At 45.6% G+C, this 13,791-nt stretch overlaps 1 pseudogene across 1 annotated transcript; it reads left to right on the top strand.

Annotated features, from left to right (window-relative positions):
* The first annotated feature begins 8,833 nt into the window (after positions 1 to 8,833).
* LOC310771082 (phosphatidylinositol-3,5-bisphosphate 3-phosphatase MTMR4 pseudogene) lies at positions 8,834 to 13,202 on the top strand (annotated as a pseudogene). The gene is made up of 3 exons: positions 8,834 to 11,810; positions 12,913 to 13,012; positions 13,166 to 13,202. The product of its transcript is annotated as a phosphatidylinositol-3,5-bisphosphate 3-phosphatase MTMR4 pseudogene (transcript).
* The last annotated feature ends 589 nt before the right edge of the window (positions 13,203 to 13,791 follow it).

Raw genomic sequence — 13,791 nt, 5'->3', positions numbered from 1 at the left:
TCCAAACAAGTTCTGACAGAGAGCAATGTCATTGGACCACATTGGACAAATATTGCATATTTCTCCCAGGATGCCGCTTGTTCCTTCCAAACTCATGAAAGTAACTAACCAAATTAAATTAGTAATAATAATTAGCCTATTCTTATTTAAACATGCAGTTTTGAAACATTCAATAAAGACTAGGGCTGCTCGATTATGGCAAAAATCATAATCACGATTATTTTGATTGATATTGAGATCACGATTATTTAACACGATTATTCATTGACATTGAGAACATCATGAATTTATTGAACATTGACACTGGCTTTTCTTTTTAACATTGGATGTCTTTGGATTTTAGATATAATTGAAAATAAATAAATAAATAAGTGAAAATAAATAAAAGTGCAAAGATTTAGAAATAAAATAAAAACTAAAATAAATATACAGTATAGGCCTACTATGTTGCAGTGAACTGCCACAACCAACTGCAACTATTAATCTACATTCAATATGTTGGTAAACATAGTAGTCCTTAAACCTCAAAACTCACCAAATGAGAACACTAGTAACGTTCGTTTACATTACATTAAATTACTCATTTGGCAGATGCTTTTAGCCAAAGCGACTTACGTCGTTTAGGTTCATAATAGGCTATTGTTAATGTTTATCTGTGAGCTCGTTAGCTGTTGAATATGCGGTCGCATTGTAAAGAGTGTCCTGATCGATGACTGTATGCGGTGGCAGTAACTAGATGGGGCTTTGTATTTTTGTTCGTTTAGCGTTTATTGTTTGGTCATAGACCACTTTGTGAGTGGATTTCAAGTGATAGGTTGTGTTGCGGAGTGCTGCCACGACCGCGGCGCGCATATCTTGCACTGTTTGTTCCAAGTCTGTGGCTGTGATTGACAGGTGGGTCAAAACTCGTATCGCAATTCCGTGCTGTATATTCGCATCGCTCTTGATGTGTGGACCTTTAAACTCGACGAAACCATAGTGCTTCCACCCCACATACGTTGTTTTACCTCTCCTCTCGACCAGCGGCTCTCTTTCTGTGACTTCTCTCATCTTATTCTTGTGCTACCACGGAAATAAGCGGGGAGGAGAAACATGCAGTGGCTCTCACATGACAGTCATTCCCAACTCGAGCGGTGTGTGTGTGTTTTGGGCTTTGGGGGAGGGGCCGAGCACACCGCTGCAAAGGAAAGGGTGCGCTCGATTTACAACACAAGACAGAACGAGAGTGACAAGAGCCGCAAAATCGTTGTATGTCGATTATCTTGTTTTCATAATCGTGGACAGCCCAAATCGTAATCATGATTAAAATTCGATTAATCGCCCAGCCCTAATAAAGACAAATTAAAAATAGACTATGACTTGACACCCTAAGTGATACACACATGTTATGGGAGTGGTATATATACCCATTACATCAATTTCCGTGTTAGTATGGTTAGTTCCTTGCTCTGCTCTCCCCTAGGAGCGCCACGAACAGCTGTATCGCACAGTAAATCTCTGTTTTCTTATTTTTTTACATCAATTTATTGGGGGGGGACACATTTTATCAGGCTTAAATATTTGGGGGGATTTGTCGTTCTCAATGTGTATTGCCGTTACGGCCCTGCAACAGGGGGCAACAGCACAGATAGTGGTGGGCATTACAGTAATATGCACCTGTGCACCTGTAGAGTACCGCAGGGATGACATATTTCTGTAGGCTTTATCCAGAAATCTCCCCCATTTGGTTCTTCAGTGGAAAAGTCTATGGGGTTTTAGAATGACGATTTCACTTAACTCATTAAGTGCCATAGACGACCTAACTCGTCTTACATAATCCAGCGCTTAAGTGCCAAGGACGAGCTAACTCGTCTTACATAAACATTTTTTTTTTTTGACGGTGGGACATCAATCAACCCCTTTTACATCTTCGAGATAACTATTTGGAGCAAGAGCATGTGTGTAATCTATTTTACCGACCACTAAGTGGCGACAGAGACCGAGAGAAGTCACAGCCACGGGACCCAAAAGCCACAAAAGCAGCCGCCTCCCGCGGAAATGGCTTGGCGATTTTACAGTCAGAAGCCCGGACACACACACACAGAACGGACAGAGATCCCTTCCCCCCAGAGCCGCGCAGCAACGCGCGAACACACACACACACACACACACACACACACACACACACACACACACACACACACACACCGCGGGAGCAAGCCATTCAAGGAAATGGCGACGCGATTTTACAGTAATCCATTTCAGACTCGTCTTGCCCGACAGGCAGACAGGCAGGCAGGCAGCAGCAACGCGCTTCTGACACGCCCGCTGTTAGAGCCAGGAGGAAGGAGGAGAAGACACACGGAGGGAGGAGTTTGAATGAGAGGGGTGTTTCCTGTTGTTATGGAGGAAATTACTGTTCAAAACTATTGTTTAGAATGTCTGACGGTCTTACTGATGCCAAAAATGAATGGTTAAAGTGACTGTTTCACAAAAAGCCATTTATCTCTGAATAAATTTCCAGACGCTGAAACCATGCTGTACTCAACGGCTAATATCTACATAACTACTAACTCTGCAAACTAACTCTTTTAGACAGAGAAAGCACACATTCTATTAGTTATTTTTAGATGATTGGTGTTCATGAATTCTTAACAGAAAAGAATCCTCGGCTCTTCTAAAATGAGCCAGAATCGTCAAAAACACCCCTGGCACAACTTACCTACAGGAATGAAAACATGGCTGGCATTCAATGTGTTAAATGCATAAAATTATGCATTGATTAATTTGATTTGATTTGTGATTAACAAAGGTTTATGGGAACGCAAATTTGGGTTCAGCATGATAATCTTCACAAACGTGAATCTGTTATGCCTTTTGAAGCGTTTTATAAAAATCACGTTTGTGAAGATTATCATGCAGAACCCAGATTTGCGGTCCCATAAACTTTTGTTAACCACAGACCTTAATATGCATTGAAGTGAAACCCCCATGTTAAATCCCATAGACTTTTCCACTGAAGAACCTGGAAGTATACTTCCAGACTCATTCCTGCGGCTCTCTATCGATGGCGGCAGGAGCAAAGGTTCTTACCCCAAATCAAGGAAATGCAAAGGCAAAGAAGAATGCAAAAACTGTAAGACAACACAAGATTTGAGAAATCACATGTTGGAAGTCATGGGCCAAGGACGAACTGATTAACTTTCCACAGCCACTGGCCAAAAGCAGGTGTGCTAATGGGCGTGGCTAATAAAAAAAAGCACCTAACTTCCAAGTGGATTCATAACATTGTATAAAGGTTGGAGGAGGTACTGTATGTACTCTATGTTTCCCCCCTTTCATTATTGTTCATTAATCCTTAGTCTCGCTTGCCAGACTCTCTCCGTCAAATTCGACACACAGGGAGCGTGTGTATATATATATATATATATACCCGTATATCACCAGGCCGTTATTGAAAATAAGAATTTGTTCTTAATTAACTTGCCTGATTAAATAAAGGTTGATGATGATGATCATCATCATCAATATATACAGTAAATGGGAGCTAGGGCTCTGTCTGTTTCTCTGTCCTACTGTGATTGTCCCACTGTGATGTCATAAATCCCACTGTGACATCATCAGTGATGTCATAAATCCCACTGTGACATCATCAGTGCTGGTCTCATTGGCAATACAGCAGCTGAGCTGTGGGCAAGGCCGCGCAGCGGCCGAGCTGCAGCTGTCATAACAGCAGGTGAGCCCGCATAACGGCCGAGCTAGCGAGCCTATATATATATCTAGTATATATCTAGTATATATATATATATATATATATATATATATATATATATATATATATTTTTTTTTACCCTCTCCCGCTGTGATTGGTAATTTCTCCTGTTAACTCATTGGATGGATTCTTGGATGCATTGGTTCAACACAGGTTGATATCAAAACATTGGGTTTTTGGGGTAATGTTGGATTGTATTATTGGGAATGGGTATTGATAGGGATTTGTAGGTGGATTTATGATGTATGTGGATGGGTAAGTTCGTGTACGTTTGTGTATATACATGCATATATATGTATGTATGTGTATGCATGAGCATGTGGGGAGGAGCGTGAGAGGTGGGATATGCATATAATATAGGGATGTATGATTTTGTTTATGAATGATTGGGGGGCAGGACTCGATAAGCCTAGGCTTCTTCCTGCCCCTTTTCAAACAGTTCACCTTTTTTATGTTTGCGTTTACGTATTTTTTTTTTGATGAAGTCTATTAGACTGTTATGTTTACTGTTTTTTCACTTTATGTATTGTTTTAACTGTTTGAAATAAATCGTTTCAATCAATCAATCAATCAAAACTCCTCCAATATATGTGTGTGTGTGTGTGTGTGTGTGTGTGTGTGTGTGTGTGTGTGTGTGTGTGTGTGTGTGTGTGTGTGTGTGTGTGTGTGTATGTATGTATGTATGTATATCGTCGCTGTCGGGCCAGGACCTCGAATGTCACTTTTTTATTTTTTGTCATGAATCAATGCCATTGGTCACCCTTCACGTCTCTGTGTGGTTTTTAACAAATGCAACCAATGGAAAAGCATTAAAACGAGCTTGTGAGTAAATCTCGTAACGCCATTCGCCCTCAATCTGTCAGTCAAACCTCGAAATTCCCCCCCTACCTCCGTGTGTACCCCCCCACGCAGGACACTAAACCCGGAAAAGACACACAGCAGACGCGCTGTGTATTTCTCATATCGTTTTGACTAATCCTGGCTTCCTCTGACGTTAATATATCAATCAAATGTTTTCCAGTTATTCCTAGGCTGCAAACTTGTTTTAACATGCAAATCGGAGTGCTTTCTGACGAGAATAAAGTAACGTTAACGTTACGTTATGTCAGACTATTTCTCACCCCATGCGAAAGCCCCCATTCGGCCATGAGAGCGAGGAGGGCTGCTGCTGCTGCTACGCGCGCCCCCGCGGCCTGGAGCTTGGGGGCTCGTGCATGAGTATGCGACTCTCTCCCGCTTGACTGGCCGTGAGAAAGCGCTTCCAAGTCGGACTGATAATATAAACAACATCATTTGAGCTTATCCAGGTAAGATATTTATAAAGTAATGACACATTCAGCGGGAAACTAACTATAATTAAGACATGTGCCAACTTGGACGACATTTGGTCCAGTAGTTTAAGAGCAAACAGGTTTTTTTTACTTCCTGAAAAGTGTCTGTTTTGGAGATTCGAGGTCCTGGAACGACAGCAGCGATATGTATATGTATATATATATATATATATATATATATATATATATATATATACTGTATATGTGCGTGTGTGTGTGTGTGTGTAGTGATACAAATTCAATGGCTGTAGCAGATTAGATTTATTAACATAATTCTGCCTTTTATTGAGTTTTTGGGGGTTGTTTTGTTTTCTATTGAGGATGTTGAGATGGTCCAGGGGCTGGGTCCGGCCCTTGGGCCACATTCTGCCCACATGTGCCTTAGGCGTATCTGAGGCACAGCCGCCCCTTCAGGACCTTCAGAGGCCTGCTCTTGTTCGCCTTTGAGCTCTCTCTGTGCAACACCGACCTCGGTGCTCTTTCCTTTGTCCTCTCTATGCGGGGAACGCTATCTTGACAGCGGGAGAGATATGCATCGGCCAGACGCTCCGAAACACAAGAAAAGAGGCAAGAAAGGGAGAGTTCTCACTGCTCGCACACTCCCCTTGCAGCCCTGCCTTGTTTGTACACAGGGGGAGGTGGCGGCAGGATCTCCGATTTCACATGCTGTGGCGTAGCCGCGCCACTACACCGTCTGCCACTGTCATCCCCGTTACAGCCGGTCGTAAAGAACAGCACGGAACGTACAGTTGGGCGTCTCTCAAGGGAGGATTTGTGCTGCATTGAACAAGAGAAAAAAGGGGTATAAATCAGAACGGTGGAGTCAGGAGTGCAACCTTCTCGTCCCGGGTTGTTTTATAACCCCGGTCTTTGTCTCAGGGTCTCTCCTCTTTCTCTCTTTGGCACTCACCCACTTAACTGACGTAACAAGACTCCGGCATGATGTCTATCGGGATCCTCGTTAGGCCTCTGTTGTCCTCTCCCAGACCCTGATAGGAGATTCTCTGTCTCAGGTGCTCCCCGTTTCTCTCACCCACTCCATTCCTTTCTCACCCTCTCCATTTTCAGCTGAAAGCCTCCCCCATAAGGAGATGAGGCACCGGTTATACCAGAATTCGGAGTAATTTTTTATATCTTCTTCTGTGGGGCTTTATGGCAGTTGGCCTCCTTTATCTTGCATTACCGCCACTTTTTAAAGGGGGACTAACTCCTGGAACACATTTTTTCAGCTTTTAACCAATGCAATTGCTTTTGAGGTGCTGTGTGAAGGATTCTGGTCAAAATCTCCACATTTGAGACTAAATTGTTAGAATTCTACACACTATCATTTTCAGGCAGCGAGAGTGCCCTTCAAACCTGCTCTTTTTGGCCCTCCAAAATCGCCAATTCCGTCCCCTGTTACGTCACAGTGAACACCCCCTTTCCCAACCATGTGATTGTGATCATTAGCTAACACCAGAGCCATAATAGAAGATTTGCAACATCTCCATTCACTCCAATGGACCTGTGTTTTTATGAGGATTAAGCAGGGCTGTCCGTTTGTGATGTACTTTTTAAAGGGTAAGACGTTTAAATAATCAAGATTCAAGATTCAAGATTTGTATTGTCACTCCATGGTACAAGTATCACGTGTGAAATTCTTGTGCTGTAGACTCCGTTACAACATAGTGCAAAATAACAGGGCAGGAAAACAAGAGAAACAACAAGCAATATCAGTAAAGCAATAAAAACAAGCCAGAAACAGTGACATTCACTGCACATATGTGCAAATAGCATAGAGATAATTTAGACATAAATAAACATTCTGTTTGCACAGGTGCAAATAACATAGACATAATTAAACATACGTAATGGTAGCAGCTGCAGTACAGCTACTACATGATTGTTGGGGGTTTATTTGTGTATGTTAAGGAGTCTCGTGGCCTGCGGGAAGAAACTGTCCCTTAAGCGATTTGTGCGTGCTTTTGGGACCCTGTATCTCCTCCCTGAGGGTAACAGGGAGAACAGGCTGTTGTGGGGGTGGTTTGTGTCCTTGATGATCTTCAGGGACCTCCTGAGGCACCGCTGGTTGTACATTATCTTTGTATATAATTGTATATTATCAGCTTTATTTTATGCAATTTTATTCAAATGTAGCGCGAGCTCCCTTCCTGGCTAATAGAGCTCGGGCAATGCAAGGCATTGTGTGTAATCATCATGACCCACTCTGGTACTGTGGCTAATGCTAGCTGTTAGCTGTGGGCTAACGTTGGTTAGATGGAAGTAAAACGCCACTGAATGACCAGTTTGATATAACTTTCAACAATTTCGACTCACTCTGATTCCATACTATACAGCCCACCAGTCTTGGCTATTTGTTGATATTTATAACGATATTGTAGCTCTAATATAGTTTTTCTCGACGTGGGCAAACATGGCGCTGTTTCCAGTAAATATTTCCGGTCTGAGTGCAGACAAAGAGTATATAGTGAGACAAGATGAGACGATTTTCTGCTTCTTTCACAACAGTGCGCCTGCAGCCAATTTGCATTGGAACAAACTAGCGGGTGGAATCTGCTGCCTTTCTTTTTTTTAATCAAGGAGCATGCCATTTTGCCAGAAACCTTTAAAGACGAGCTGAACCCAAAAATGACTTATTTTATTTTAGTTCACTTACCTGGGTATTCAGTGCACCTATTTAATAATGTATGCAAAAAAAACGAATTTCTTTCATTCATAACTGTAATCTACACTATGGTGACGTTAGCTAGTACTATCAAATTTCTACCCCATTTCAACCAATCATATCACGACAGCAGCTGTCAATCAATCTTCATTTCGAAGAGAAAATTCTGCAGGCAAATGGCCACCTATATAGTGCCTGTAACCTGGCAGAATTTCTAGCCCATAAACTAACTAATAACTTGGCCAATAAGTATGTAACATACAAACGGTAATGTCTTTATTTGATGTAGAATGCAAAGGACATGTACAGTAACTTGCTCGTTAAACTTGCATTCCAGTAATATTGTATTTACCGCGGCTCTTTACCGTGGCTACTCGATGCTCCAAGCCTGGTTCTCTCCGGATCGCACTCGCATAGCGCCAGAACACGCTCGATTTGGGGGCGGAACGTGCCAGGATTGGCCAATGCCAACTCTAGTGCCCAGAACTGTCAAATCAAATCATCGACACGCTATGGCCCACCTCTCAACCCTCTTTCGTCTCAGGCAATATCTGTTTTCAGTCTGATACGTCACGGGATCATCTCTGAGAACTGATTCATGTGGTCTTTAAAATCGAATCTCATCAGTCATAATGTTATGATGTCACAATGGCACGATGTCATAATGTTATGATGTCATAATGTTAAAATGTCATAATGTCCAACACACACTTCAGCCACTTCATAAAGCCATCTGTTGTTTTTACCTACGGCCAGCAGCTCTATAAGTCACTCGGTTGGTTGGTCGGGCCATGACATCACAGATGATGTCAATATGGAAGACGATATGATGTCATCAGTGAGTGATGTCATCAGCGATGAGCAATTAATGACATCACTCATTGGTAGCATAATCACTGATGACATCACAATTGCTCGAGTGACATCACTAATGATATCACCAATGACATCACAATTGCTCGAGTGACATCACTGGTGCTTTTAGAGCAATTTAGAGTATACATTATGACATCATTATGAAATCATCATCAGTAATATATGACATCACTACTAAGTAGCGCCCAGATTGCAGCACTGAATGACAGCATGGGTGAACATGGGCCTCTGAGTCTGGAGTACATCAAGGCCAAGGATGTCTTCCCTCAGAAGGACCTGGTGAAGGAGGATGAGAGCCTTCAGGTGCCATTCCCAGCTATTCAGGGGGAAGGGGTGGAGTATCTCGGCTATGCGGATGAAGACATCATCGCCATTTCTAACTACAGGCTCTACATTAAGTTCAAGGACTCTCTCATCAATACCTACCCAGGTGTGGGCAATGAGATATCTCTTCCTCTCAGGCTGATAGAGAGTGTGGAGAGCACATATGTGTCCCAGCTGCACATCATCTGCAAGGACTCAAAAGTTGTCAGATGCCACTTTGCAACGTTCACGCAGTGCCAAGTGTGGGAGAAGCGTCTGAAACAGGCCATAGCTCACCCGTCACGGCTAGAGGACCTGTTCGCCCTCGCCTACCATGCATGGTGTCTAGGAGGCAATGTCGACGATGAGGACCAGCATGTTCACCTCTGTCGCCCAGGTTATCATGTGCGCCAGAGGATGGAAATGGAGTTCAAGAGAATGGGCTTCAACACTCAGAACGCATGGAGAGTGTCAGACATCAACTGCAACTTCAAGCTGTGCTCCAGCTACCCCCAGAAGCTGCTTGTCCCAGTATGGATCACCGACAAGAAGCTGGAGAGTGTGGCTTCCTTCAGGTCCAAGAAGAGGATCCCAGTGGTCGTCTATAGGCACCAGAGGAACGGGGCGGTGATTGTCCGTTGCAGCCAGCCTGAGATTAGCTGGTGGGGCTGGAGGAACACGGAGGATGAGCACCTGGTCACCTCCATCGCAAAGGCCTGTCAGATGGACCCTGGGGCCAAGGTTAGCCACAGAGCAGCAGTCTGTCGACCCCACGGGGATGGTCGTGACTCCTCGGATAGTGACACTGGGCCAGAGAAGCTGCTGATCCTGGACGCTCGCTCCTACACCGCTGCAGTGGCCAACCGGGCCAAGGGCGGAGGCTGCGAATGTGAGGAGTACTACCACAACTGCGAGGTGATGTTTATGGGCATGGCCAACATCCACGCCATCCGGAACAGCTTCCAGGCCCTGAGAACCATCTGCAGCCAGATCCTGGATTCGGGAAACTGGCTTTCAGCACTGGAGAGCACTCGTTGGCTGCAGCATCTGTCCGTCATGCTAAAGGCAGCCACTCTGGTGTGCTCCGCAGTGGAGAGGGAGGGCCGCCCTGTCCTGGTGCACTGTTCAGATGGGTGGGACCGCACCCCCCAAATTGTGGCTCTCTCCAAGATCCTGCTGGACCCCTTCTACAGGACATTAGAGGGTTTCCAGGTACTGGTAGAGACTGAGTGGTTGGACTATGGTCATAAGTTTGGGGCCCGCTGCGGCCACCAGGAGAACATTGACGACGTGAGCGAGCGGTGTCCCATCTTCCTGCAGTGGCTGGACTGTGTTCACCAGCTGCTCAAACAGTTCCCCTGCCTCTTTGAATTCAATGAGGCCTTCCTGGTCAAGCTGGTACAGCACACATACTCATGTCTTTACGGCACGTTCCTGTGTAACAACGCTCGGGAGAGGGAGGCGCGAAACATCTATAAACGCACCTGTTCTGTGTGGTCCCTGCTTCACACCGGGAACAAGAGCTTCCAGAATTTCCTCTATATCCCTAGTCATGACATGGTGCTGCAGCCACTGTACGACACACATGTGTTACAGCTGTGGACTGCTGTCTACCTGCCCACCTCTTCCGCGTGCACAGCTGTCGACAATGCCATGGAGCTCTATCTCACCCTCACCATAGCAGGAGATGAACTCACCTCCAGCTCTATGTACAACCAGGTGTTGGCTTGTGAGAATGGTGTGCCCCTCGCGCATACGTCCAGTGACCCCAATCTCAACAAGCACTGCCAGGAGGGTCACTCTGCCATGGAGCCCGGGCCTGGTGTGGGAGGAGCCTCTGCAGATAATCCTGACGAGGTCATTCTCGACACTGGACTGGACAACACCGACTGTGAAGTGGAACCTGTCATTCAAAGTCCCACCGCAAGCCCAGAGGTGGATCCAAGTGAAGAGGAATGTGAAGCGACCCTAGAGGAGACCTATCTCACCACACAGCCCTTACCTTGCTTGCTCCTTCCTCCTGTCCCTCACAATAAGGACCTCACACTCCCTTCCAATCCCTTCCCCACTCCAATTCTCCACCAATCTTTGCCTCAGATTACTGACCCTCCACTCCTGCCACCATCGCCACCGCTGGAGGCCGAGAGCCCCTGCAGGACTGCCGAGGCCACTGTGTCACCCATTTATAAATCAGAGGCATGTTTACCTCTTACATGCAACGGCAAGCCGCCTACGGCTGCCACACCATCTGTGCTCCTTAATGGCCACATTGACAGCCAAGCAAATGGCCTCCCTGCATCAGTGGATCTGCTGGCTTTCAAGCAACTGGCCCTCCTCCTTCACATGAAGGACTCCATAGAGATGCTCAAAGATGAAATCCCCCTGGCCCTGCCTCCCAGCGAGGCGACAGATCTTAGCCAGAATCATTTTCAGGATGAGGAGCAGGTTCAGTCTCAGGCGCAAGTCCAACCTCAGGAGAAAGAGGAGATGAGGACAGATATAGTGAAAGGAAGAGACAGCTTATTAACGGTGGCAGCAGCTTCTGTAGACTGTGCCCAGATCACGGGGCGTCACCTGATCTCCCAGAGCCAGCTGTCAGACCTGCCCCTGCTCGGCTCCCATTGGGAGGGCGATGAGCTAGAAACTGTCATGCCCTTAGCTGGAGGTTACGTTGAGGTGTCCACACATGAGTCTGTAGTGGAAGAGTTACAGAGCCAGATCCAAGAGAAGGATTTGAAGCTAGAGCTCACAGATGACAGTCTGCAGGCAGTACCAATCAGTAGTGCTTGCCTTGAGAAGACTAGTGAGACTTTAGAGGAGCAGATCGCTGCCCCGCAGATAGAAACAATGATGAAGTTTGAGCCTGAAGCAGCCAGGAATCAGAGTACTGAACTTGTGGGGACAGAAGCAATAGTGAAGTCAAAGCCTGCGGCATCCAGGAATAGTAGATGGCCAATAGAGGTAGTAACCATGGCAGAGCAGGCAAAAGAGTTTGAGCTAGAAGCAGAGGATAATTCTGAACTAGGAGAGAAGTCTTGCACCACAGAAAAGGCAGGGGTGCAACAGCAGTCTGAACCTGCAGGAGGCGCACTAGATTTAACTCTAGGGAAAGAGGCATTGGTAGTATACGCTACAGAAAAATGTTTTGCAGTTGAAAAGACCACCGAAAATGGTTTGGCAGCTGAAATAACTTTAGAGAAGGAGCAGTTAACAGCTGTAGAGGACACAGAAGATGGTCTGGCAGCTGAAGAAATGCTAGAGACTGAATTAGCATGTGAAATGGTCTCCCGAGAAGGAGTTGGCTGAGGCAACTCAAAAGAGTGATGTTAACTTCAGAGGAAGAGTTGGAAGCTGAAAAGGCTTGTAAGGAGTCAGAGTCAGTTATAGCTGGAAACACAGGGAGGCAATGTCTCTTGCGAACAGCTTAGCTGAGCCAATGACAACAAAAGCTGAAAAGGATAGTTTGAAGGCTGAATCAGCAGCTAAGGATAGCAGAGAGATAGAGCCTCAGGCTAGCAATGTAGCTGAGCAGATGAAGTCAGTAGCTGAAGACAGCAGAGAGGTGGAGTCTCTAGCTAGTAGCTTAGCTGAACAGCTGATGGCAGAGAATGATGGAGAAAGCTGTGCAGCCATTTTTAGGGAAATACTAGATTCTGAAAGCCCTGTGTGTTTGGTAGCAACTGCGGAGAGTAGCGAACTTGATGGGGGGATAGCCTCGAACCCTCAGAAACATTAACTGCTCGCTTACTCAATTTTCGCTTACTCAATTTGGATGTACGTACGTGCTACAGTACCTACTCCAAAACTACAGACCTGTCGCCTTGACGTCTGTAGTCCTGAAGTCCTTTGAGCGCCTTGTTCTGCCCTACCTAAAATCCATCTTGGACCCACTCCTTGACCTCTGCAGTTCGCCTACAGAGCCAACATGTGTGTAGATGATGCAATAACCATGGCCCTCCACATTACATTCTCGTGCACCTTAAAAGCACAGTATACCAGGGTCCTGTTTGTGGACTCAGCCTTCAACACGATCATCCCAGCCCTGCTGCACGAGAAACTCCCAGCTATACCCGAGTCCATCTGCAGGTGGTCCACAGACTTCCTAACGAACAGAAGCAGCACTTCTTCTCCCTGTACACCTACAGTATAGCTGCACCTCCAACCATCAGTCCATCAAGCTCCTGAAATTCGCAGATGACACCAACCTCATAGGGCTCATCTCTAATGGTCTGCGTACAGGCATGAGATCGACCACCTGACGACCTTGTGCAGTTAAAACAACTTGGAGCTCAATGCCCAAAAGACACTGGAGAATAAGATGGTTGTGGACTACAGGAAAAATGCAGCCCCACCTTCCCCCATCACCCTACTCAACACTGTGGAGTCCTTTCGCTTCCTGGGCTCAACAATCAGCCAGGACTTGAAATGGGAGTCAAAACATTAAAGCTCTCACCAAGAAGGCACAACAGAGGATCTACTTTGGCAGCCAAGGAAATTCAAGGTGCCAAAGGCAGCATTGGCACTTTTCTACACCTCCACTGTCCAGTCCATCCCCCATCACCGTCTGGTAGGCTGCTGCTGCCCGCAAGGACATGTCCAGACTGCAGCGCATCAGCGAGAAGCAGCTGGCCCCCCTGCATTTTGATATGATCTAATCTGGCCCCCATTCAAAAAGTTTGGACACCCCTGTATTACATTGACATTTACATGGACCCAACTATATGTCACTTTAAATTACTTTTACTTAGCATATTCTGCTATTGCTATGATCACTGCGCTGCATGCTGCACAAAGACAAATTCCTCATTTGTAATATGTTTACTCACTTAGGCTATTAAAATAATCTTGAATCTTGAATGTGCCCA

Source organism: Poromitra crassiceps, assembly GCF_964638095.1.
Source record: "Poromitra crassiceps genome assembly, chromosome: 2".
NCBI classification, from domain to species: domain Eukaryota; kingdom Metazoa; phylum Chordata; class Actinopteri; order Beryciformes; family Melamphaidae; genus Poromitra; species Poromitra crassiceps.
The sequence above is the reverse complement of the archived record's forward strand: the minus strand, read 5'-3'. Positions and strand labels throughout refer to the sequence as shown.